A 24,070-nucleotide genomic window follows, 5' to 3' on the forward strand; every position below is an offset into this window, starting at 1 on the left:
ATCCGGGGGCGGGGGCGGGGGCGGGGGCGGGGGCCCCGGGGGGCGAGGGGCGGGGCGGGGCCGGCGGGGGACGGAGGCCGGGCTCCCGCAGGTTTCTTTTTTTTTTTTATTCCCCCCCCCCGGGGTGTTTGTTGGGTCGCCACCGGGCGCTGATGATGCGCGGGGTCCCGGCCCCCCCAGATTGTGATCTCAGGGGGCGGTGGGCGGGGCGGCGCGCACCCCTGGCCGGGACCACCCCCCCTGCTGTCTGGCCTCGGGTCCCCTCCCTCCGCACGATCCCGAGGGGAGCGAGGCCAGGCGCCCCCGCGGGCACCCGGGGAGTAGGGGCGAGCGATGGCAGAGATGGACTTAGGGGGAGTCCCCCTCGTCCACCTCCAGACTGGGGACAGCCGTCGTGAGAAGGACTTCCTTCCTGAGTTTGAATATTGGGAACCTTTTCCCTGGGGATCCCGTGGGGAGATGACCCCCCCCAGATTCTGGGAAGGAAGGAAGGAAGGAAGGAGGGAGGGAGAGAGGGAGGGAGGGAGGGAAGAAGGAAGGAAGGAGCCCGCGCCCCTACCTCCACCCGGTTCAGTCCCCTGAAGCTCCCAGGTGACCCTCTCTGAGGCTTTACTGAAAAGGAGTAGGGGCCTTCCCGGGAGGGGTTTCTTCACTGTTTCTATTAACTCTTGAGAGTTCCAGGGTCTTGTCTTGTTTGGGGCTTGTGAGTCCTACTGAAGGCAAACTTCTTTTTTTTTTTTTTTAAGATTTATTTATTCATTTATGATAGACATAGAGAGAGAGAGAGGCAGAGACACAGGCAGAGGGAGAAGCAGGCTCCATGTACAGGGAACCCGACACGAGACTCGATCCCGGGACTCCAGGATCGCGCCCTGGGCCAAAGGCAGGCGCTAAACCTCTGAGCCACCCAGGGATCCCCAGCAGGCAAACTTCTTAACTGGTTTCACAAACACTGGAAAAAAAAAAAGTGAGGTCCTGGAATCTTGGAATTTACTTTACCCAAGGCTGAAGAGTGAGTTAGGGGCATGAGGTCCAAGCCCCTAGCTCAGGGCTTTGAGCCTTTCCTAAGTGCTGGGACAGGGGTACGTGCACACACACACACACACACACACACACACAGAAGGCCTTATATATGGGGTGTTCCAAGAGGGAAAAAAATGGTGGGCAGGGCTTCCTGAGCATTTAAATATAGATTGTGGGGGATCCCTGGGTGGCTCAGCAGTTTAGCGCCTGCCTTTGGCCCAGGGCCCAATCCCGGAGACCCGGGATCGAGTCCCACATTAGGCTCCCGGCATGGAGCCTGCTTCTCCCTCTGCCTGTGTCTCTGCCTCTCTCTCTCTGTGTGTGTCTATCATGAATAAATAAATAAATCTTTAAAAAAATAATAAAAATAAATATAGGTTGTGTTCATCCCTGTTCATGCTACTGAACTACTAGAAACCCAGATGGATGGGCTACTTCCTCATACCTATGCAGCCCCCGCAGGTAAACAGACCCTGTGGTCTGGAGGCAGGGCCATCAGGTGAGCGAACCTACCCTCAGACACTACCCAAGAAACAAAATCATACAGAAGTGACTTCCAGAACAGAGAAAATCCACTGGGGTAGGTAGCTGGGATGGGGAAGGGGGTCTAGGGAGTCTTCCCTGGAAGACTGACCTTGGAGCTGAACCCAGAGGATGAAGGGAGCCACCACTGGCCAAGCAACCGGAGCCGGGGCAGTGGACACAGGCCCCCCCCAGTGGCTTCCTGTGTGCTGCCCATTTCTAGGTGCTGGGACACCATCAGGGACAGGACCTCACAGCCCAGTGAGTTGACCATATCTGTGGGGCAGTTTAACCAGAGGATGAACAGGAATATAACGTCAAGGTGCGAAGCTCTGGATTGCTTTTTCTTTCTTCATGTTCTGTTTGTCGTGTTTCTCACCAGGAGCATAGATTTTTCTAATCAAGCAGAAAACCAATAAGCTCTCCTTGAACCTCTCAAGACCCGTTCCAACCTCTCCTCATCTATGGGTCTAGACACCCAGTGGAGGCCAGTGGAGCCAGTGGGTAGCTCAGAGGTGCCTGGGCCCATGCCCCGGGGCTGGAGGCAGCAGCTGCCTTCTCCTTCACTGGGTCTTCATTTCACACTCCAGGGAGCAGAGTCTGCTTCTGTGTCCTACAGAGCTGGGTGCTAGTAGCCAGGCATCACTTAATTTTGCCCCATCTGCTAGCCATCTCCTGTTTTTACACTTCAATTTATTTTCCATAATTGCTATGGAGAGGGGAGTGAGGCTGAAAATCATTTTCTTTACGAAGCAAAGAGTCAAGAGAATCAGCCTTCCTGTCCATCAAGAGTCGGGGCTCAGGGAGCAGGAGGCTTTAAACAATGAGGTGCCGGTGTCAGCTGCAGGGATGGCCTCTTTTTCACGATACAAAGATGACTGTCCTGTGCATGGAAGGCTGCATGGTTTGAGGAGCATTGTGTAGGCAGTAACAACTCCCTGGCAGAGAGGGGCCACGATCACCACTAATTGAGCATCAGCTGTGTACTGGATGCTGCTGCAGAGAAATTCTTTGTACCAGGGGATAGAGAATTTTAGGGGATTTTCAGGATGGAGTAGGACCCCGAGCTGACCCTAAACACAAGGCTGGCCCCTACCAGGTACTCGAATATTCAGAGCTAATGTGCATCACCCCTCTTTCCTTCATTCTCTCTGGACTCTGGCCCTCCCTGACTGGTCCCTGTGCCACCGCCTTGCCCATTAATCCTGGTTTTATGCTCTTCTACCCAGGATGTGGAGTTATAGGTTCTGGCCACACCCCAGTCACCTCGAGGCCTTTGCTCACTCTGTTCCCTTTGAAATGCCCTTCCCTTTCCCTATTCTCTGCACTTCCCCTTTACCTAGCACACCACTGCTAACTCTTGTTCACCTCAAGAGAACCTCCTCCAAAGCCCCTAAGCCCAGCTGAGTGCCCATCTTATACGATTCAGTACAGGCTTATGATATCCCATGAACCCCTATCTTAACACATTACATTATAATTATGTTTACTTGATGGTTTCTGCACACAAGCAGAAGTACTCGAGAACAAGGATGTCTCATTAATTTCTCTCCCTGAGCACTTAGCACAGTGCCTGGCACAGAAAGAGGTTTCGATATTGAGCGGATGGAGGAATGAAAGGCTCATTATACACCTGAACTCACAAAGCAAGGACCAAATGACAAATAGCTGATCCCAGGTCACCGGGCCTGGGAAAACTTCTGGAAAGGCAGACCAAAAAATGTTTGCATACCGGCAACGGGCAAAGCAGATGCTGCTGGGCCCCAGGCAAGTACCACACTGTGCCTTCCTTGGGTGGATACAGCCTCCTGGGTCTGGAAGTCCAGCTGGGAGGGAAGGGCATGTGACTTCCATGGGGGTTTAGGCTATTTGCCTTCTTGCCTGAATTAACAGTACTACTTTTCTTTCGCACTTTTATTTTTTGGGAAGGAAAAGTACTCTGCCTGAAGGCTTGGCTTCCCGGGAGTTTCCAGAAATGAATTTTCTAGAAATTGCCCAATTCCACTAGAATCTGTGCCATTGTTTAAAACTGACTTCTGCCAAGGGAAAGGACATGGAGTCAGAGAATCTCAAAAAAAAAAAATCCCTGGATAAGACCTCAGAGATCAAGTCCAACATCTCTCCTATGTAAGGATTTCTAAAACATCTGGCCCAGTGATCTTCCTGCCTCTGTTTATGGGGATGAATGACTTCAGGCAGATGATCTGGACAGAAGGTTTCCATGTCCACATCATCCCAGGCCCACTTTGGGAAAGGATAAGAACTAAGATAGCCTCAGTGTACCTCCCACCCCTTGCAGGAGAAGGGAATGATGAGGGCTCCAGCCAGGAGGAGGCTGTCTTCTCTGGTCATTGTCACGATCCCTTATATGTCCATGGCACTTGAGGTCTGGCCAGCTTATCTTCGGCCAGTGCTCAGTTGGACTTCACAATAACCTCATGAGGCCAATAAAGCAGGGTGATTTTTAGGTGGGGCTTAATGCTCAGGTACCTGTCCAAGGTCAAAGAGTAAGGCAAAAGTAGACTTTGAACTGTACTTCTCACTGCCTGCCCACATCCATCCCAAGCACGCCTGGACTTACACTATGGACCAAACACTGAGCAACTTGGTATCAGTCGTATGTACCTGTGTATTGTCATGTTCACACGATATTTTTTAAAAGACTTAGGGATCCCTGGGTGGTGCAGTGGTTTAGCGCCTGCCTTTGGCCCAGGACGCGATCCTGGAGACCCGGGATCGAATCCCACGTTGGGCTCCCGGTGCATGGAGCCTGCTTCTCCCTCTGCCTGTGTCTCTGCCTCTCTCTCTCTCTGTGACTATCATAAATAAATAAAAATTAAAAAAAAAAAAAGACTTAATCATCAGTGTATACAAACTGTTGGGGGGGGTGCCTGGATGGTTCAGTGGTTGAGCATCTGCCTTTGGTTCAGGTCATGATCCTGGGGTCCCGGGATCAAGTCCTGCACTGAGCTTCCCGCAGGGAGCCTCCTTCTCCCTCTGCCTGCGTCTCTGCCTCTCTCTCTGTGTCTCTCATGAATAAGTAAATAAAATCTTAAAAAAAAAAAAAAAAAACAGTTGGGGATTTCAATTAAGTCCAACTAAGAGGCTGTAGTGGATCCTAGCTAAATTCACCAATGACAATTCTTCAAAAGGACCAAGAATACTTCCTAGGCAAGGGGTCTGCATTATGATGTCACAAGATGCACTGTAGCGTGAACACCCCCAGGCTCGTGTATTCACTTAACTAGCATTGGTTGAGTATCCTACCCGTGGCCTGGCCCTGCGCTGGGACCCAACGGTGGGCAAAAGCCAGAATCTGCCTACGAGGAGGGGGTCCCTGCTCAGGGCTTTGGGTATTGTCATAAGAGGATCCTTTGGAGGAGTAAAATGGGTCAGACTGTCCCTTTCATCGTGGTGTAGAGAGGGTCAGAGGTGTCAGTCTCAGACAGGTGTGAGGTGGTGGCGGACCACACCAGCTGTTTGGGTGGTGAAAATGACAGCACCTGTGACTGGCACAGACTATTGCAGTGCCTGTCCGTGCGCTGGACATGTAGTAGGTGCTCAGGAAGGGGTAGTGGGTTGTGGGTTGTGTAAATAAACAAATTATACTGAAAACTTCACCAAGCAGTAGTTCCTAAAACTTTCTGAGCCCTTGGCTCCCCAAAAGAGGGTCTCCTCTGGGTCTTAGGAATGCCAGATGTTTACCTGTCTGCCGATTTTTTTTTCCTGATAAGTATTTCCCCCTGATTGCTACCTGCCCCCAGGAATCCTGCAGGACATGATGCAAAGGCTGGTAGCAGAGAGAGATGCTGAGACACGGAAGGAATCGGGCTCAAGCAAAAAGGAGGGAAGATACATGGGGCAGTGGACAGTGGGTAGACAGTAATGGTCTGAGCTGTGTGACTTCAGGCAAGTTCTTAACCTCTCTGGGCCTCTCTGCTTTCATCTGTGAGATGGGGCCCAGAGTCCCTACCTGGCAGGCTTGCTGTGAGATCCAACATAGGCATATAGAAAAGAGATGCTTCAGTTAAGATTCTTCAGTAAGATTCAGATTCATTGCTAAATAAAATGAACCACACTCAGAAGAAAAATTACCCCTAGAACTTGGGAGATTACCTATAATGTAAAATATTAATGTGTTCTCTGGGATTTTATTAGTTTTCTTGGTATGTGTAGGTGTTGATGGGTGGTTAAAAAAAAAAATCTGCTTCCCTAAGTAGATAGCACCGGATGTCCCAATTTCCACAAATAAAACCCTTCATTTCTTCCAGGTTTGAATAGTCAAAGGCTGCTTCCCTGGAGACAGTGCTGCTAATTTTTTTTTCAGGCATTAGAACACTAAGGACAGTAGATTTTTCAGTTAAGCAAATGGAACTTGTGAGATGTTAGCAAAGTAAAGATGTGGGGTTATGGACAGAGCCAAAACACCCTATATTGTTGTTGCAATAACCCTCCAGAAATATATATAATTTTTTAACATTTTGGAATCAAAAGCAAACTTTGTTGATGATAATAACAAAGAAGGGGGATTTAAAAGCCAAAACTTGGGGATCCCTGGGTGGCTCAGCGGTTTCGCGCCTGCCTTTGGCCCAAGGCGCGATCCTGGAGTCCTGGGATCGAGTCTCACGTCGGGCTCCCAGCATGGAGCCTGCTTCTCCCTCTGCCTGTGTCTCTGCCTCTCTCTCTCTCTCTCTCTCTATGTCTATCATAAATAAATAAAAATAAATCTTTAAAAAAATTAAAAAAAAACAAAAGCCAAAACTTGGTGCAAATAAAATCCCTGGGCCAGCCCCTCAAGCCTATGTTCTCAGACCAGCTAGTGGATCTCAACAAAGTTATTGTGCATCTCTTCTCTGCCCTGCAGTTAACAGCTGTGGAGAGCTGGCTACCTGCCAACGGTTGTGTCAAGTGCTCTGCATCATCTCATTTAATCCAACTACCTTTTTAAGGAGGTACTATTATCCTCTTTATGGTTGGAAACTGAGGATAAAAGAAATTCAGTAATATCTCCAAGGCCACACAGCTCGCAGGTTAACAGAGAAGGGACTTGACCCCAAATATTTTGCAGAAACCAAGTCTGACCTTTCTGCTCCATGTCAGCAACCACCGACCTTTTGGAACTAACCCAGGCCACCAAGTGGAACCGTTCATCTTAGAGATTCACAGGTATTTCCACTGCCAAGCCCTGTGCATCTCAAATGGTGACTCATCTTGTAAAGAACCCTCAGAGTGGCTCAGCTGGAACAGTACATATTTCATACTATACAAATGGATTTGAGCATGCAGATTCCAAAGGAGAAAGGGCAAACGTCTTTATCCACGCCAGCAACAAGTCCTGTCCGGTTTAGGTGATCTCCCCGAATTCATGCTTGTAGTTAGTGTCAGATGTTGACTTTCCTGTCTACAGTGCTCTGCAGGGTCTCACTTCTCCCTAGAACACCCTCTGCCCCGTGCTATCCACCTGTTCCTTTCACTTCCTCAAAAGAATTGCTCTATATGCAAGTTTCGTGGCCCAGCAATTCCATTGCTGGTCTATACTGAGCACAAATGCTCTCAGATTCCTTCAAAATACGTGTTAAAAAGCATTCATAGTGGCTTTACTCTTAGTAGCTAAAATAACCCAAGTGCTGACCAGGAGGAGAGCGGATAAATCATAAAATTCATCAAGGAAGATGAAAGAACAACACGGGTGGGTCTCAGAACCATGGTGTGGAGCAGAAGAAGCCAGGCATTGCAGGATGTATCCTATGGGATTCCACGGTAAAAAGTTCAAGAACAATCTATGGAGTTCCAAACAACTCCTCTCTGTGGTGATAGAAGGTCAGGGTAGTGGTCAGCCTGGGAGGGAGGTGGTCCTGGGAAAGGGCATAGGAGGTCCTCCGGGGTCCTGGTCATGGTTTGCTTCTTATATGGGTCTGATGACATCATGTTTATTCATTACATGACAGTTCACCAATTTGTACATTTTTCTGGGGATGTTTAATAAAGCTTTAAAAAAAATATACAAGCACAGTCCTGCCTCCTGCCAAAGAGCACATGCTCCTTGCTCCATCTGGAATTCAGCTTCTCTTACCCTTACCCCGGTGGATTTCTGCCTGTTGTTCAGATCTAGCTCCGCTCTTCCTTCGTTGGGGAAGCCTTTTCCTGCTGTATCCATCAGTGTTGGCTGCGTAACAAACCATCCGGAAATGTACTGACTTACAGCAATAATCATTAACTAACTGGTGACTCTATGGTTGCCAGCTTGGGTGTGTCCTGTGCGAGCCTCACCTGGGCTTGGTCACGTACCTGCACCCTGGCTGGGCCAGACGGTTCTGGGATGGGCTCACATGTGGGGCAGCTGGCACAGTGTTGGTGGGGGCACCTCAATCCTCCTCCATGTGACCGACCTCTCCAGCTGGCTAGGTGGGCTTGTCACATCACGGGCTCAGGACTCCGAGGGCCACCAAAGAGGGCCAGCCTCAGTGCATAAGCTCTTCTTAAGCCTCTGCTTGTGGCGCATTTGCTAGTGTCCACTGGCCAAAGCGAGTATGGAGCCAAGTCCAGATTCAAGAGCTCAAAAAATAAATTCCGTCTCTGAACAGGAGGAATTATTCAGGCTAGGTCTTTGTAACATTCCACCACTGCTGCCCTTCCCAACTCCTTCCAGAGAAGAACCTCCCTGTTACCGATCCCTGCGATTTCCCTCCATGGCACTCACCCCCCTGTAATTGACTATTTATAGAGCGGGGTTGTTCATCATTGTCCTCCCTCACTTCCCTACAAGTCTGTACACAAGGGCTGGTGTGTGCAACTCATGCCCAGAACAGTGGCTGGGACACGATGGGTACTAATAAATATTTGATGAAGGAAGTTGAAAGAAGAGAAGGGGGAAGAAAAAGAGAGAGAGAGAGAGGGGAGGGAGGAAATGAAGGAAGGTAGTTGAAGTCCTAGAAGAAATGGAGGGACTCCTTTGGCAGAGGACACCCGGGGCCACCTCTGAGAGGCTAGGTACCCACATATCATCCACCCCCCAAATTCACTATTCTTAACTTTTGCATCTTCACTCACCCTGTCCCTCCCACTGGGCTGCCCTCCCACCCCCTCCTTCTGCTTGCCCAGCCCTTGGATTATTCAGGGGGCAGCTCAAAGTCTGCCCATCACCCCAGCAAACTTCCCCTCCATCCCCTCCACCCGGATATCTGCATGCCTGGCATCCAATGCCCACAGTGTCATGAAGGCATCTTACTTCACAATTTCGATCGAACATCCCGCCAGCCCCATGGGCAATCTAGGGTGGCTATACCGATGTTTCCGTGAAACGGATGAGAACTTTGTCTTGAGGGGAAAGCTCTGGGGCAGGTCGGAGGTAATGGGATTTGAAAGAGGCCCTGGAGCTGGGGGGTTGGGTTACTAGCCGTTTGCCCTCACAGATGCCAAAGCTGGAGAATCCGGAGTTCTGACCTCTGGGCAATAGCAGACAGAGGGTAGCCAAGGGGACAGGGAGGAACCTGCCTTCTCCTGGTTAGCAAGGGGCTGTCCTGGGATGATGGGGCCCTATGGCAGACCTGCAGCGGCCAGGGCAAGGCTCCTATGGCAGTGCACAGCCACGTATTCCAAGGAAGGTCAGGGCAAGCCCAGCCTATTTGCTCAGAGAAGAGATGAGCCTGACTCTCAAGAGGCGAAGGGACTTCCAATGCTACACAGCAAACTAGGGCAGCCCGGGGCTGCCGATCGAGGCCAGCGTCCTTTCTGTCGCAGCCTGTCCCTCCTTACTGCCTTCCCAGCCCCCCACCCCCTTCCCACCTCCACACCCAGCTTCCAGCCCTGTCTGTGACCAGCCCAGGGAACTGAGACTGGTTACTGAGAAGGCCCCCAGGGAAGGGGCCTGACTGAGGGAGCAGGCGGGCTAGGCATGGGGTGCAACCCATAATCAGCCTTTGTCGCACATCTGTGACCATCTTTAGAACCACGCTTCAATAGAAACTGCAGGGTGAGTGTGGGTGCACTAGCTAACTTTAACCTACACCCTAGGGGCTGGTGTTTGAAGTCACACAATCATGAATCCACAGAACAGAGAGCTTCGAATATGGCTTTGCTAAATTGGCACCAAAGGGTTTGGCTAATTAGCATAGGAGATGTTGCAGATGCTTTCTCATTGGTAAAATGAGCTGTGTGCAGGAACTGTGGTCTGCGACCAAGGCCACGCGAGGCCTTCCTCTCTCTGTGAACCAAATTCAAGGATCCTGTGAGTCCAGGGGGTCTCCCAGGGGAGGCCACAGCTCCGACTGGGCCCTTGTCACCACTGAATGGGGATCCTGAGACCAGTAGAAACCTGGGGACCCTGTCTTCACTTGGGGTCCTGCCTTCATTAGGGATCCTGCTTTGGAAAGAGGGTTGCCCTTGCCTTAGAGCATCCTGGGCCTTCAGGGTGCTTATCAGATGCCTTGAAGGATAGAGCGTGCTCCTCTTTGCATGCTTACTATGTGCCAGGGACAGTTCTTGACACCGTTCATGTATCACCTTGTTGAAAACTCACCACGGCAAGTGGGTAAACTGTGGTATACCCACACAGTGGAATAGTATTCAGCGGGAAAAAGGAAAGGGAAGGATAGTGGTTTCGAGCCATTAAAAAGCCATGGGGGACACTTAAATGCGTAGTACTGAGCCCATCTGGAAAGACTGCTTACTATAGGTTTCCACTGCGTAACATTCTGGAAAAGGTAAAACTATGTGGCAGTGGAAAGATGAGCTGTTGGCAAGGGTTACTGGTGGGGAGAGCACAGAGGATGGTCAGGACAGAACGATTTCATTCTGTTGGCCACCATGATGGTGCACACGCGTCATTACACATTTGTCAAAACACGGAATGTAACACCAAGAGTGACCCCGAATGTGAAGTATGGACTTCGGATGACAGTGAGGTGTCAGTGCGGTCTCACCGAGTATGACTAACACACCTCTCTGGTCAGGGGTGATTTTGGGGAAGGCTGTGTGTCTGGAGGGACAGGGGGCATATGGGAAATCTCTGCTTCCTGCTTAATTTTGCTTTGAACCTAAAACTTCTCTAAGAAATTAAGTCTGTTCTTAAAAAAAAAAAACCAAAAACAACTCACCGGGACCCTAGGGACCCCCATTTCACAAGGGAGGGTGCAGAGTGGGTAAGTCCTTTCACCGAGGCTTCACAGGAGCTGGGATTCGAACCCAGGCTGTGCTGTCTGATTGCAGAGTGGTTGAGATGGTCGGAAGGAGCCTACGAATGTCCCTCCCTTGCTTTGTGGCCTCCATGGCTCCTGCTCTGGACCAGAAGACCAGGCTGGACCCTCCAGCCTCACCTCCTCGTTCCCCTGCCCTCTGAGCTCCTGCTCCCGGGCACACCGGGTGGCGCTTCGCTCAGCATCCTGGACCACTCGGGTCACACTCTGCTGCCCTTCCGTCCCCTCGGCCACCACCGTCCAGGTAACCCCTTCCTTCTCTCTGAAGACCCCACTCAGAGGGGACTCCTGGGTGGTATAGTTGGTTAAAAGTCCGACTCTTGGTTTCGGCTCAGGTTGTAACCTCCGGGTGGTGCTCTCAGGGTCCTGAGATCGAGTCCCACGTCAGGCTCGGCGCTGAGCACAGAGTATGCTCTGCCTCTCTTGCTCGTGCTCTCTCTCTCTCCCTCTCTCAGAATAAATAATTAAATCTTCAAAAACCAAAAAACTTCACTCAGACCTCACCACCTCTACAAAGACAGTGAGACTGGACAACCTATACCCTTTGAGACAGACCAGCCTGGGGTCCATCCTCACCCTGCCTCACTTTGCTGTGTGACCTTGCACAAGTGACTGGACTTCTCTGAAACCTCAGTTTTCCTCATCGACACAGTAGGACAATCAGGTTTCCTTCTGGATGCTGTAGGGGTCCACATACAGGCACCTGCCGTCTAACAAGAGTGCGAAAACACACACCAGGCGCCTGCCATCTAATAGGAGTTCGAAAAATGGTCCTCACCTCCAGGGAGCTCTTCGTGCCCATTTCTGCAGCAGCACTGGATCCTGTACGCACCTACTTCTGTACTGGTGACATCCATCTGCGTTTATCTGCAATTTTAAGAAGCCCCAGATACTGTCCCACAGTCCTTGGCCTTTTCCTCTGAGCACTTCTCATAAGCTGGCATTGCTGATGTGCTTCTGTTCATTCTCCTTCCTCCCTGTCCCTGTTGCTGCACCCCAGAGGTACAGCCCCCTAGGGACGGGGATCTGGTCCGTCCTGCTCATTGCTGGATTTCAGCGCTTAGAATGCCGCCCGGCACTGGGGAGGCCCCCACTTAAAACCTGCTGGGGAAACGAGTGAACAGTTGAATCCAGGAGCATCTCCTGCATTAGCGTCAATCTTCAATCTCCCACCAGCCTGGCCCCATGGCCCGCATGGGTGTTCGTCCAGCTGTAGAACGATCTTATCGATAACTTGTTTTTTGCTTTATTTGATTTCTTTTAAAGATTTTATTTATTCACGAGACACACAGAGAGAGAGGCAGAGACACAGGCAGAGGGAGAAGCAGGCTCCATGCAGGGAGCCCGATGCTGGACTCAATCCCTGGAACGGAGATCACGCCCTGAGCCAAAAGCAGATACTCAACCGCGGAGCCACCCGGGCGTCCCTGTGTTTTGCTTTATAAGATACAAGAGTATAACCAGTGCATCGGGTAGCGTGCGTGATGCTCTCCGTGGAACTTAGGCAAGACTGATGAGCCATGTATAACCTTTGTCCTTCTCTATTCCGTGCTTGCTGGAAGCCCATCCAATCTCCCCGCTCCCCACCGCCCCCCACCAGCCTCAGGGAATCCCTGAGCCCTGCAACCCAAGGGAACTGGGTCTCCATTCAAATGTCCAACTTCTCTGCTTTTACAAGTTGCAATTTGTGTGCACCTAATTTGCTGGGTTGCTGGAAATGCACACGGGCGTGAAATAGCACACAGGAGAAGATGGCTCGGGGAGGGATTATCATGTTTCCCAGGGTTTCGAGGTGAGGCCTCACTACGAGAAAAATCTGTAACCCCTCTCCTGACCCACAACCCTGTATAAACAAGTGGGCTCTACTTGCCACCCGATACCTTTGTCAGGAGGATCCTGGGTCCTGGGAGGTGAGAGAGGCCAGCCACTGCCACACCCCCGTGTCTAATTTGGGAAGAAAAGGAGCACAGACGCCCTGAGAAAAGTGACCTTTCCAGTTGGGGCATATGGCCAGGCTTGCTAACACCTCGCCATTACAATTGATGTTCCTCTTAATCAGCAGTGATGGGGGGATTGTTTCTTAAAAGCTGCTAAATACAGTGACGGGTCCCAGGTGAGAAGGGAAAACTCTTGCTAATTCTCTCTCTGGATGTTCCGAAGCCGGAAAGGGTTTCTGGCAGCCCCTACCTGTGAGGAGGACCTGTTTCCTGACGTTGGTTGACGTGCATCTGGAAACTAAGAATTGTCTGCACGTTGCCTGTAATTTCCTATTCATTTTACTGTGTCCTCCTGCCCCCACAACTATTATTTTTTAAGAAAAGCAAAAATTAAAGCTTCATACCTCTCAGGAAGAGTGAGGGGGCGGCTGTATGCCAGCATCTGGTGCCTTGTTCACCCCAAAAATGACTTCAGGTGAATCCACGTAATACTCCTTCAGAGGCAAAGCAGAACCATCTGCAGAGCTCAAGGGGCCTAAGACTCATTGAGGGATTCCACATGAGGCCCTCCCGGAGGGATGCAGCATCTCCGCTGGGTGACAATGCATCAGGCTGTTCACTCTGGATGTGTGTCACCGCCCCCAAACTGTGACCACCATCATGAGTTCAGAGCCACATAGACCTGAGCCGGATTCAGCGGGGCTCACCACCAGCAAGCTCTCTCTAGCTTCTTTGAGGCTCAGCTCCCGTCTGGAAAATGGGCTGGCTGTGGGATTAAGAGAAGCTGGAGGCCTGCATGGCCTACCCCTTTTCCTGGCGGAGGAATCACTTCCTGGACTCACAGGAGCAGCCACGAACATCTAGTCCTCCATCAGTTCTAACTGCACCACCATGCATGACCCAAGGGGTGGTCTGGATCACATGGGATGCCCACGGGCTGTAAGAAGAACAGAAGCTGGGTGCCCCCGGGCCAGGCCCACACAGCAGCATAGAATCAATACCGCCTTCCCTTCAGATGAATATCAGTATTTCCATTTTATGGACGGGGAAGCTGAGCCCCTGAAGGAGGAATGTAGTAGAATCGTGTTCATTTTCCCCGTCCAACATTGATTCCCCTCCTGCTGATGAGTGCCCTGACTTCCTTGAGGGGACTCCCCTCCTCCTCCTGATGGGCTGGAGGTGGGATTCCCAATCAAGGTGCCCACATCCTCAGCCCATCAGAAGCTCTGTCTCTCAGTCCCTGCAGTTTCCATCTCATGCACAGAGATGAAAGCACTAAGGATGGCTAAGGCTAACTTGTCCTAAGGAAGAGGGTTGGGGTGGGGAGGTGTGAGGAGATCCCATCGTCCCTCATTGGTTATTGCCCTCTGGCCGCCTCCTTTGCCCCATTGTCACCCCCAGGCAGTCTTATTCTACCTCCAGAATCTGGTCTTTCACTTTCCTTCCAATTCGAGGCCCTCCTGAGCCTGGCCTCTTTTGTGCACATGAGCCAGATTGGTTTCTGTTGGTCGTGTCCCCCAAACGCCAGCTTCCACGAGAAGTGACACTTCCAGGCACACAGCTGATGAGCGGCGGCGTCAGGTCGAGGACCCCCATCAGCCGGCTGCTGGGCCAGTGCTCTTCCCACCCCTCCACCAGGCTGGCCTGGGGGGTCCTGCCACGGGGAGAGCCTTCTGATTTTGGAGAACGGCATCGGCACAGGCTGGCGACAGGAACCCATGTGGCCTCGTTGCCGTGGAGCCGGCTGGGAGACCAGGGTGCTGGAGCCGAGCTCCGAGGACGTCCCTCACCCTCTTTAGTCGTATTCAATGGGATGTCTTTCCCGCTCTTGCCAAGCAATACCACCATGGATTTTCACAAGCAAGAGTAGAGACCTTCCTTAAGCAGGTCTCCTCATTTTCCTTAGTAACGGTGTGAAATGGACTTAGTTGTGACCTTCTAGGAGAGAACCACTCGCTTGCAGCCCACCTTTCAGGGCCCGAGGCGGTCTAGAGCACGGCAAACACCAGCCTGGTTTGCAATCCTGCCCCCTAGGGCAGGTCACCCCCATGCCCTCCTCTGCAGTGGGCACTGGGCCAGACCAGGGCTGGGACAGAACGTCAGAGTTAGGGACGTTCAGATTCACCTTCTCACCCTTTCACTCAACGCACTTCCTGTGTGACACAGGACAACATACTGGAAACTGTGACTGTCAGTTCCCTAATCTGCACAAGGTGGAATTAATACCTCCTTCCCGTAGGCCGGGGTGGGAAGGGGATGCTCTGTGCCCAGCAGCCTGTTTGCTTGGCCCCCATGCCCGTCCCTTTGCAGGTGGATGGATCTGAACTCCTGACAGCTGGTCATCCAGCAGCCCAGAGTGGCTCGAGGTAGATTGTCTGCAGCAGCGACAGCCAGCCTCTTTCTTCCTTGCCCATTTCCTCCTACAGAAACTCTAAGCTGTAGATACTTTCCCAGACTCCCCTGTGGCCACATGCCCAGCCCTGACCAGTGAGATGACCATAGAAGGGTCTCTTTTGGAATGCCTGGGTGGCTCAGCGGTTGAGCCTTCAGCTCAGGGTGTGATCCTGGGTCCAGGGATCGAGTCCCACATGAGGCTCCCTACAAGGAGCCTGCTTCTCCCTCTGTCTATGCCTCTGCCTTCCTCTCTGTGTCTCTCATGAATAAATAAAACCTTAAAAAAAAAGTGTCTCTTTCATCTCGTAGGCCCATAGGGGTCTCCAGGGAAATATTTATTTCCCGAAAGAAAGGTGAGCTGCTGTGGGTAAGGCCTCTTTCTTCCTAGCCATAGATGTCACCACTGTGACCATGCCACGTGCAGAGAAGAAGCAGAGGCTGGCTTTGTGGGTATGGAGTCAGTGTAGTTATTCCACAGCGCCCCACATTTGGGATCTAATGCCCTGGATCTAATCTTAAAATACTGAGTTATTTTATCTTTGAATTTGTATTTTGTAAGTGAAGTCCGATGAGACAATGGAGCATGCTTTGGAGGCATGAAGCCTTCGTTCACCACTGGTCCTGCCTCCTGCTGCCTCCTCACGTCTCAGGAGGGGTCTTGGCTGCCCCCTGCCCACCTCCTGCTGCTCTAGGCCACCCCCCCCCGCCCCGGGCCACCACATGTCAGTCCCATGATTGGCAAGGAGAGGAGCCCAGCAGCCAGCGTGCCCAGTTGGGGCAGGATGCCCCTGGCCACCTGGGTCTCATTAAATAGCAAATAAAAACACCTTGACGGGTCAAGAAAGAGACAAGAGAAAAAAAGAAAATGTTTTATATTTTAGTACTTTCTATAGCACTTTTATCCTGCTTTTTTAAATAACTGGCCCTTCGTTCTCATTACAGCTGGGCCTTGCTGATTATGTAGCTGCCCCTGGCTGAGATGACGGGTTGGCGGTGACAGACACAAAGGATAGAAAGAAACTGGATTCTCCATTGGTTGAGCTGTTAAACCAATTCTGGAAGAGCCCCCTGCAGCTGTTGGCCGAGAGAATTCTCTTTATTGCTTGAGGCACTGTCAGGAGGACATCTTGTTACTTGCAGCCAAAAGCATCCTGACACAGAGTCATTTTATTTTCTACTCTCAGGATGATGCATGAGGGCCCCCACAGAGCAGCTGAGTGACAGTGCATGAGATAACCGCGTGCACAGACGTGTTGATGCTGAAAAGTGAGGACCCACTCATACCGTCGCCAAGCAGCCGTTAGCCTGGACTTCTTAACAGCAACCATAACTTCACGGCTCATTTTTATTTTATTTTATTTTATTTTATTTTATTTTATTTTATTTTATTTTATTTTATTTTATTTTTATTTTATTTTATTTTATTTTATTTTATTTTATTTTATTTTATTTTATTTTATTTTTATTTTTATTTTTATTTTAGTTCAATTTGCCAGCATATAGCGTAACACCCAGTGCTCATGCCGCACGATTCACTTTTAAAGTGCCGTCTTACAGGATCCTGCTGTCAGTATTACTTTCCTCACTTTTCAGATGTGCAGTGTGAGGCTCAGAGACGTTAAGTCATTTGTCTAAGGCCACACAGCTCCTAAGTGTTGGCGGCAGAGATCAGATCCATTATTTCACGGCTAGAAAGACCGTGGCCTTTGCACTACACCTTGGTCTCTCTTGTTCCTTCACCACTTCCTCCTCTCGTCCCTGCTACCTGCTGGGATGCCTCTGTGTGCCCCGTGCTGCTCCGGGGGTCACTCTCTGGCTGCCCATCTTCCTCAGGACTCTTTCCCTGAAGTTGCTGCTGGGACAAGACGGCAGTGTGAGCATCAGACACCAGCAGGCCCTGTAGTTTGGCTCAGGGCCCTGCATCCCACCAGGGTTCCCTCTGCTTCGTTCTCACGCCCAAGGAGGCCTTCCGCTGGCACGTCACTGACGGCCGTGCCCTGTGGTCAGGACCCGGAGGGCAGAGGCCTGATGCCCACCTCTCCGCCAGGTACAGCTGCAGCAGGTGCGAGAGAGCCCGGAGCCCACGGGTCCTTTCCTTACCGGGCTCTGGAGCTCGCTCTCTCTCCCCCACTTACTTCCCCAGGCCCCCCACTTCCTCTTCGCCCAGACATTCCAAGAGTCCCCTCTGGCCTGTCTCCTGGCCGCGATGCACACTGGAGCCCGAGCCCTGGTCAGTGGAAACCCTTGGAATTGTATCTGCCGTCCCGTGGCCCCATGGGACGCTCTCACCCCTGCCATCAGGAATGCGTCTCTGGGGCGGTTTGGGGGAAGCCAGGCGGCCCTTAATGGTAATAGTCCTAACTGCGGCCAATTTTCGGTAATTGGTGGCATTTGCCGGGGCATTCCTGCCTGTCGCAGCCGCTCCTTTATGCCCGCTTTGATCTCTACCAGTCTCCAGGAGAGACAAAATGCTGTTGTCATCTCCAATTACCGCAAGGGGCAGCGCGGCCTTGACCTTGCCACCGCGTCCCCAGCCTGCACAAGGCGGCAGCTGCGGAGGAGGGAGGATGGGTGGCAGGTGAGGGGAGTCCCCAGCTCCCTTCCTGGGGGCTGGGGCCTCTGGAAACCCAGCTGACATTATGTGTGACGGTGGGACTCCAGAGCAGAGAGCCTGGGGGAGCAGGGGGGCAGTGGGGAGGGATGTGCTAGCAGATAATAGAGAGCGAAGACCCCAAGCACCTCTGTGCCAAGCACATCCCTTCCCTCTAAAGCCCTGAGCATGTCCTCTGCCGGGATGTATACTTATCCCCATTTTACAGAGAAGGATGCTGAGGCTCAGAGAAAAGCCATGGCTGGTGGGTGGGGAGTGGTGGGAGGTGCAGGGGGTCTGGCCCAGGTCCACCTGGCTCTGCTCAGAGATCTTTCCGCCTTGCCCAGCTCCTGGAACCTGCGGGCGACGCCAGGCTCCATCTCCCCCACCAGGCTCGGAGCTCCTCGAGGACAGGAATCAGGTCCCATTCGAATCTGTGCCTCCCGCAGCTCCTAGTGCAGCACCGGCCATGGTGCAAACCCAGCCTAGTGGAGTCAAGCGTGGGGACGAGTCCCTTGTCTTCTTTTTTCTCTCACACTGACTTGTCAGGGATGTCATCCAAGCTACTGGCTCTAAGACATCGTGTGTAGCCTGACACCTCCCACTTTTCTGTCGCATGGATCCACCTGCCTATGTGATGTCTCCACCGGATGTCTAACAGACACGTTCAGTTCACTCGGTCCCAAACTGATCTCCTCGGGTTCCTCCCCAGCAGGCTCCCCCTGCAGTCTTGAAGATCTTCATTTTTGGGTTCTCAGGGACATCCTGTCAGTATGACTTAAAAAAAAAAATCCACAATCCAACAGTTTCACCCCACCTTCACTGCCACCACCACCTCTCACTGAGATTATTGAAATTGCGTCCTCACTAATCTCCCACCATCTGTCCCTTGCTCCCCCCCCCCCCCCCCCCGCTGCACCGCAGGCCAGCCCAGCAGCTGGATGGATCCTGCAAATACTTAATTCAGATATTGTTGCTTTTCTGCTCCAACCGTCCAGCTGCCCCTCGCTCCCCCATGGGGAGATTCACTGGGGTCATTGACGTAGTGCCCGGCATCCCTGTAAAGGGACTACAGCCAAGAGTGGAATGGTTAAGGCCCATAGCGTGGGCCATGGAAGCACCGGGTAGGGGGATTGATTCTGATGGGTAGAGGAAGGCTTCCAGGAGGAGGTGTCATTGGTTGCTAAGCTTTGAACCCTGAATCATGGTTGACTTGGGAGCACCCTGGTGAGTGTCCCCTGAAGCCTGACCCCACCGAAGGATCTAACCCAGCTTCTGGGTGAGCACAGGTTCACATCACCACATCTCTCCGCTCCTTCGGTGTGCTGACACTGGGCAGGTCCTGAGGGCTCGACATCCTTGCTCCCTTTACGAAACATATTCCAGTCGGGTCGACAGACAATTGGCAAGTATACAAATGAGAAGGCTCTTTGGGAGCAGCACAAGCGGTATTATTATTTACTGTGCAAAAATAAATACCTGCACCAGCTTTTTCCTGATACACCAGCGCAAGCTCGAAAGATGCAGATAATTTTTAATAGTGGCTTGAACTGATGGAGAGCCACCTCCAACTGCCAGAAGCCCAAATCAGCAGCAGCTCAGCCCTAACCCCCCTTGGCTTTCTGGGGCTCTGAGTCCTATGCGTGCTATGTGAAGATATCTCTTCCTCCCCATGTGGTCCTACAAGGTAAATCCTATTGTCTATGTTTCACCAGGGAGGTGAAGCCACTTGCTCACAGTGGCACAGCCAGCTAAGGACAGTACCTAGATCCGTAGCAGTGCCCGCTCTCAGCCACGACCCCCGGCCACCAGCCCAGGAGGCTTGCTGAGCCACAAAGACATCACATGAAGGTCTCATTCTCTCAGGGCTGATTCAGGGCCCACCACCATTCATGTTGTAGGTGGTCTAGGTGGGTGAGCACCAAGGCGACCTGAAGGGCTCATTCCTGTGGGTTTGTCCTGCCCCGGAACCCTCTCCACCCCCACCTGCACTGCCCGCATTGCCATCCCGGCCGCCGGGCACACACCCAGAGACCTTTGCACTGCAGTTGGGAAAGTTATTTAACAAGAAACTTTCTGCATCTTTCTTTTTCTCTTGCCAGAGGCTTCTGCATACATAATTCTGCAAATTCTGCTGTGCTATTTCCTTGTAGAAGGCGAAGCAATTTTTATTCCTGGTCCTCTTTCTATTTCAATTCCCTCTAAATATTTCTGTGGTCACTTCCTCCTTCCTTTTTTACAATGATATATGTTTATAGCTATGTCTACACCTGTATTTATAGTATGTAGGTGCCATTCTGCTGCCTTCATTTCGTCATTTCAGGAGGAGGCAGGGACCCAAAGTTCCAGGCAAGGACTGTCTGTTTATCCACCTAAGTGACCTCAAAAATAATTCACAGCAAGCAGGTCGGGTTTGATGGGATGCTTCCACAAAATCAAACTCTAGACCCAGAAGCGTGTGGTAATACTCAAAGTGCTGAGGGAGCTGTGGGGGGCACCTGCGGCCGGCCCCAAGGCCCCCCAGCTCTGTGCAGAGGACCTGGGTTATGTGGTAGAAGCCATATGGGCTTCAGCATCAGCAGGCTTGGGATTGATTCAAAGCCTGGCTCTGCCAGTTTCTTGGGCAAGCTTCTTAACTGCCCTGGCTGCCGTTTCCTTGGTAAATAGTGATGACGATGATGTTTACCTGGCATGGACCTGGGAGGATTGATGTCATAACGCCCACAAAGGGCGTAGCACAGAGCCGGACACATAGTTGGCACTCAGCCCCCTCTGTGGACTGCGGGTAGACTCTGGAATCATCAGGTGTGTGGGTGGCGTTTGGCAGATGCACAGAGCTGCACCGACGGGTTGCTGCTTCCTGCTTGGGGCATGTTCTCCTACAGCGGGGGCCCCAGAAAGGCCTCCCTGAGGGATAGGTGAGCAAGTATGCACTTACGGGCCCCACTAGCTCACACCCAACCACCGTCACGATGGAAAAGCATTCCCTGGGGCTGGGGTGACAGCTTGTGGATTTTGCAGATTCTTTGCTTCTGTTTTCTCCCTCCCCGACCCCAGCAGCTAGTTGCTTTGTGTTTTTGTGTTAGTTCTACCGGGTAAGCAGGGGAAAGGATATGACCTTTGAGTCAGTCTTTTCCTCCGTGTGCCAGCAACATTGTGCATGGGGATGAAGGCAAGCCCACACCAAATATTTACTGAGTTCCTAGTTAGTGCCAGACACTGTGCTAGACACTGGAGATCCAGTAATGAAAAGACGAAGACCCTGCTCTTGTGGGGCTTATATACTCTTATGAAAGGCGGCAGGAACAAATGCATATATAGTTAATAAAATGCAGGGGCAATAAGAGCCATGAAGAATATAAAGCAGGGCAAGAGGATAAAGAGGAATGAGGGGAAGGGGTGGGGTTCTGTGGATAGAGTGGCTAGGCAAATGTCCCTTCTTCACTTTTTGAAGAAGTGACATTTTTTTGTTGTTTCTTTATGATTTTATTTATTTACTCATGAGAGACACACAAAGAGAGGCAGAGACATAGGCAGAGGGAGAAGCAGGCTCCATGCGGGGAGCCCGATGTGGGACTCGATCCCTGGACTGGGATCACACTCTGGGCCAAAGGCAGATGCTCAACCACTGAGCCACCCAGGCATCCCAAGAAGTGACATTTGAATAAAGAAGAGAATGAGGATGTGAATCATGTGTTGGGTGGGGGGAGTGGGGAGCTTTTCTGGCAGAAGGTAATGATCCATAGATGACAAACTGGTCAGCTATTGCCACAATAATGCCACATAACAAGCATTCCCAAACTCAGCGGCTTAAGACAACAATTATTTATTCTTGATGATGCCTCTGCAGATCAGTTAGTGGTTGGCTGGTCTGGGGTGGCCTCAGCCAACCTTGGTTCCACTCTGCAAATCCGTGTCTCTCATCCTCTTTGGATCAGCATGCTGGGGAGGCCATGTTGTCATTTTGACAGCAGGAGAGCAATAGGGAAAAAAGTGGAACTCTGTTAGAGTTTAGGCTTGGGGCTAGCACACTGGGCCTTCTACCCATCCTTCATGGTCCAGAGCACATCACAGGGTCAAGTTTAACACCAATGGAGTAGAGAAGTAGACTTTACCTCTGGCGGGTGCAACTGCAAAGTACAGAGAGGGAAAGGTGAAGAATTGGGAACAGTGGTGCTATTTACCACCGATGGGAAGCAACTTTGTGTGTTTGAGTATCAGTCATAGACCAGCCATAGGCTGGAATGGATGAAGAGCAGAGAGGTAAGATTTGAGGTCAATGACCCGGGCAGGGCCATATCATACATGGCCTTGATCAGAATTTGAACTAATGCATGTGATGAGAAGCCACCAGGGAGCTATTAATCTTTATTTGAATTTTAATCAAAGTAGGTGGCACCGAATAAAGTACACAAAAATGAAGTATACACATCAGTGATAAATGTTTACATAATGAAAGGCGAGTTTTGCCTATTTTGAACTATATATACATGGAATTAGTAAAGTATTTCTTTGTGCCTGTCTTCTTTTGATCAACCTGGTCTGCAAGAGTCATCCATATCTTATATATAGCATTTAGGTTCTTTTTTATCCCCGCCATCACTATATACTATTCCATCATATGCTATATCTTAATTTACTTATCTATTCTATTATTAATGGACATTTGAATAGTTTCCAGCATAGGCCTATTAATAAAAATCCTGCTAATATTTTTGTTCATGTTTCTTGACACACATGTAAGCATTTCTGTTAGATACATACCTAAGAACATGTATCATGTATATATATATATAAATATGTATATATATATAATGAATATATATTGAATATAATGAATATATAATGAATATATAATATCTAATGAATATATATATTCATTAGATATATATATAGTCTGCTTCAGTAGAGTGGCCAAAAAATGTGATTCTTGGACATATGTACTACAAACATCTTCCATTTTATTTTTCAATTTTTTAATTTTTCAATTTTTTAATTTCTTTCATTTTCCATTTTATAGTTTGCCTTTTGGCGCTTTTTAAAGTGTCTTTTGGGGGCACCTGAGTGGCTCAGTGGTTGAGTGTCTCCCTTCAACTCAGGTCATGATCCCAGGGTCCTGGGATCAAGCCCTGTACTGGGCTCCCAGCTCATTGGAGAGCCTGTTTCTCCCTCTCTCACCCCCTTGTGCTTGCTCTCTCTAGCATTCTCTGTCTTTCTCTCTCAAATAAATAAATAAAATCTTAAAAAAAAAAAAAACGGTGTCTTTTGGTGACCAGAAGTTCTTGATTTTAATAAAATCCAATTTATCAGTCTTTTTACTTGTAGTTAGTATTCTTTGTATTTGGTTAAAGAAATCTTTGCTTACACAAAAATCATAAAGATATTCCCCTATGTTTTCTTTAGATGCTTTATTGTATTATTTTTAACATTTAAGGACTTGAACATATTTACTTATTTATTTATTCAAAAGATTGTATTTATTTATTCATGATAGACACAGAGAGGCAGAGGGAGAAGCAGGCTCCCTGCGAGGAGCCCGACATGGCACTGAATCTTGGATCCCAGGATCACAACCTGAGCCAAAGGCAGAGGCTCAACCGCTGAGCCACCCAGGCGTCCCAAGGACTTGAAAATATTTAATGAATTTACACAAATCAATAAGAAAACAACAGACAAGCCCATTTTTTAAACTTTTTTTTCCAAGATTTTATTTTTAAGTAATCTCCATACCCAACGTGGGGCTCGAACTCAAAACACTGAGATCAATAGTCATATGCTTTATTCACTGATCCAGCCGGGTGCCCCCAGGCAAACCTATTTTTTAAATGAATAAAATTATTGAACAAGATCTTCACAAAAGAGGACATCCAAATGGCCAATAAGCCCATGAAAAGATGTTTGATGTCATTAGTCATTGGAGAAATGCAAATTCAAACTATTTGAGATTGCTCTAACACACCCACAAGTGTGGCTAAAATGAAACAAAACAGAAAATAACAAGTGTTTATAAGGATTTGCAGTGACTCCTGGCAAGAGTGCATATTAAATACAACCTTTTTGGAAAACTCTTGGGTGGTTTCTACTGAAGCTGAGTGTACACATATCCTGTCAACATACACATCAGATGGGCCTGAGTAGAGGGTCATCCTACAGATTTGTTGAAGACATGAAAGCTAGGGAAGGAATGAGAATTCATTCCAGATTAGAGGAGACTGGAAAGACATGAACACAAAATGCAAATTGATGTTTCTCATGACCAGACTCTATGATGACAGTTCTGTTTCTTGCTTTATTGCATTGGCTAGGACATCATCTGAGAATTACAAGCAGATGAGTGGCATGATATGATTTGCTGCCTTGAAAGATGACTCTCGTGGCTGTCTGAAGAACAAATGGGCAGAGTTTGGCAG

This window comes from Canis lupus, chromosome 8 (assembly GCF_003254725.2).
Source record: "Canis lupus dingo isolate Sandy chromosome 8, ASM325472v2, whole genome shotgun sequence".
NCBI classification, from domain to species: Eukaryota; Metazoa; Chordata; class Mammalia; order Carnivora; family Canidae; genus Canis; species Canis lupus.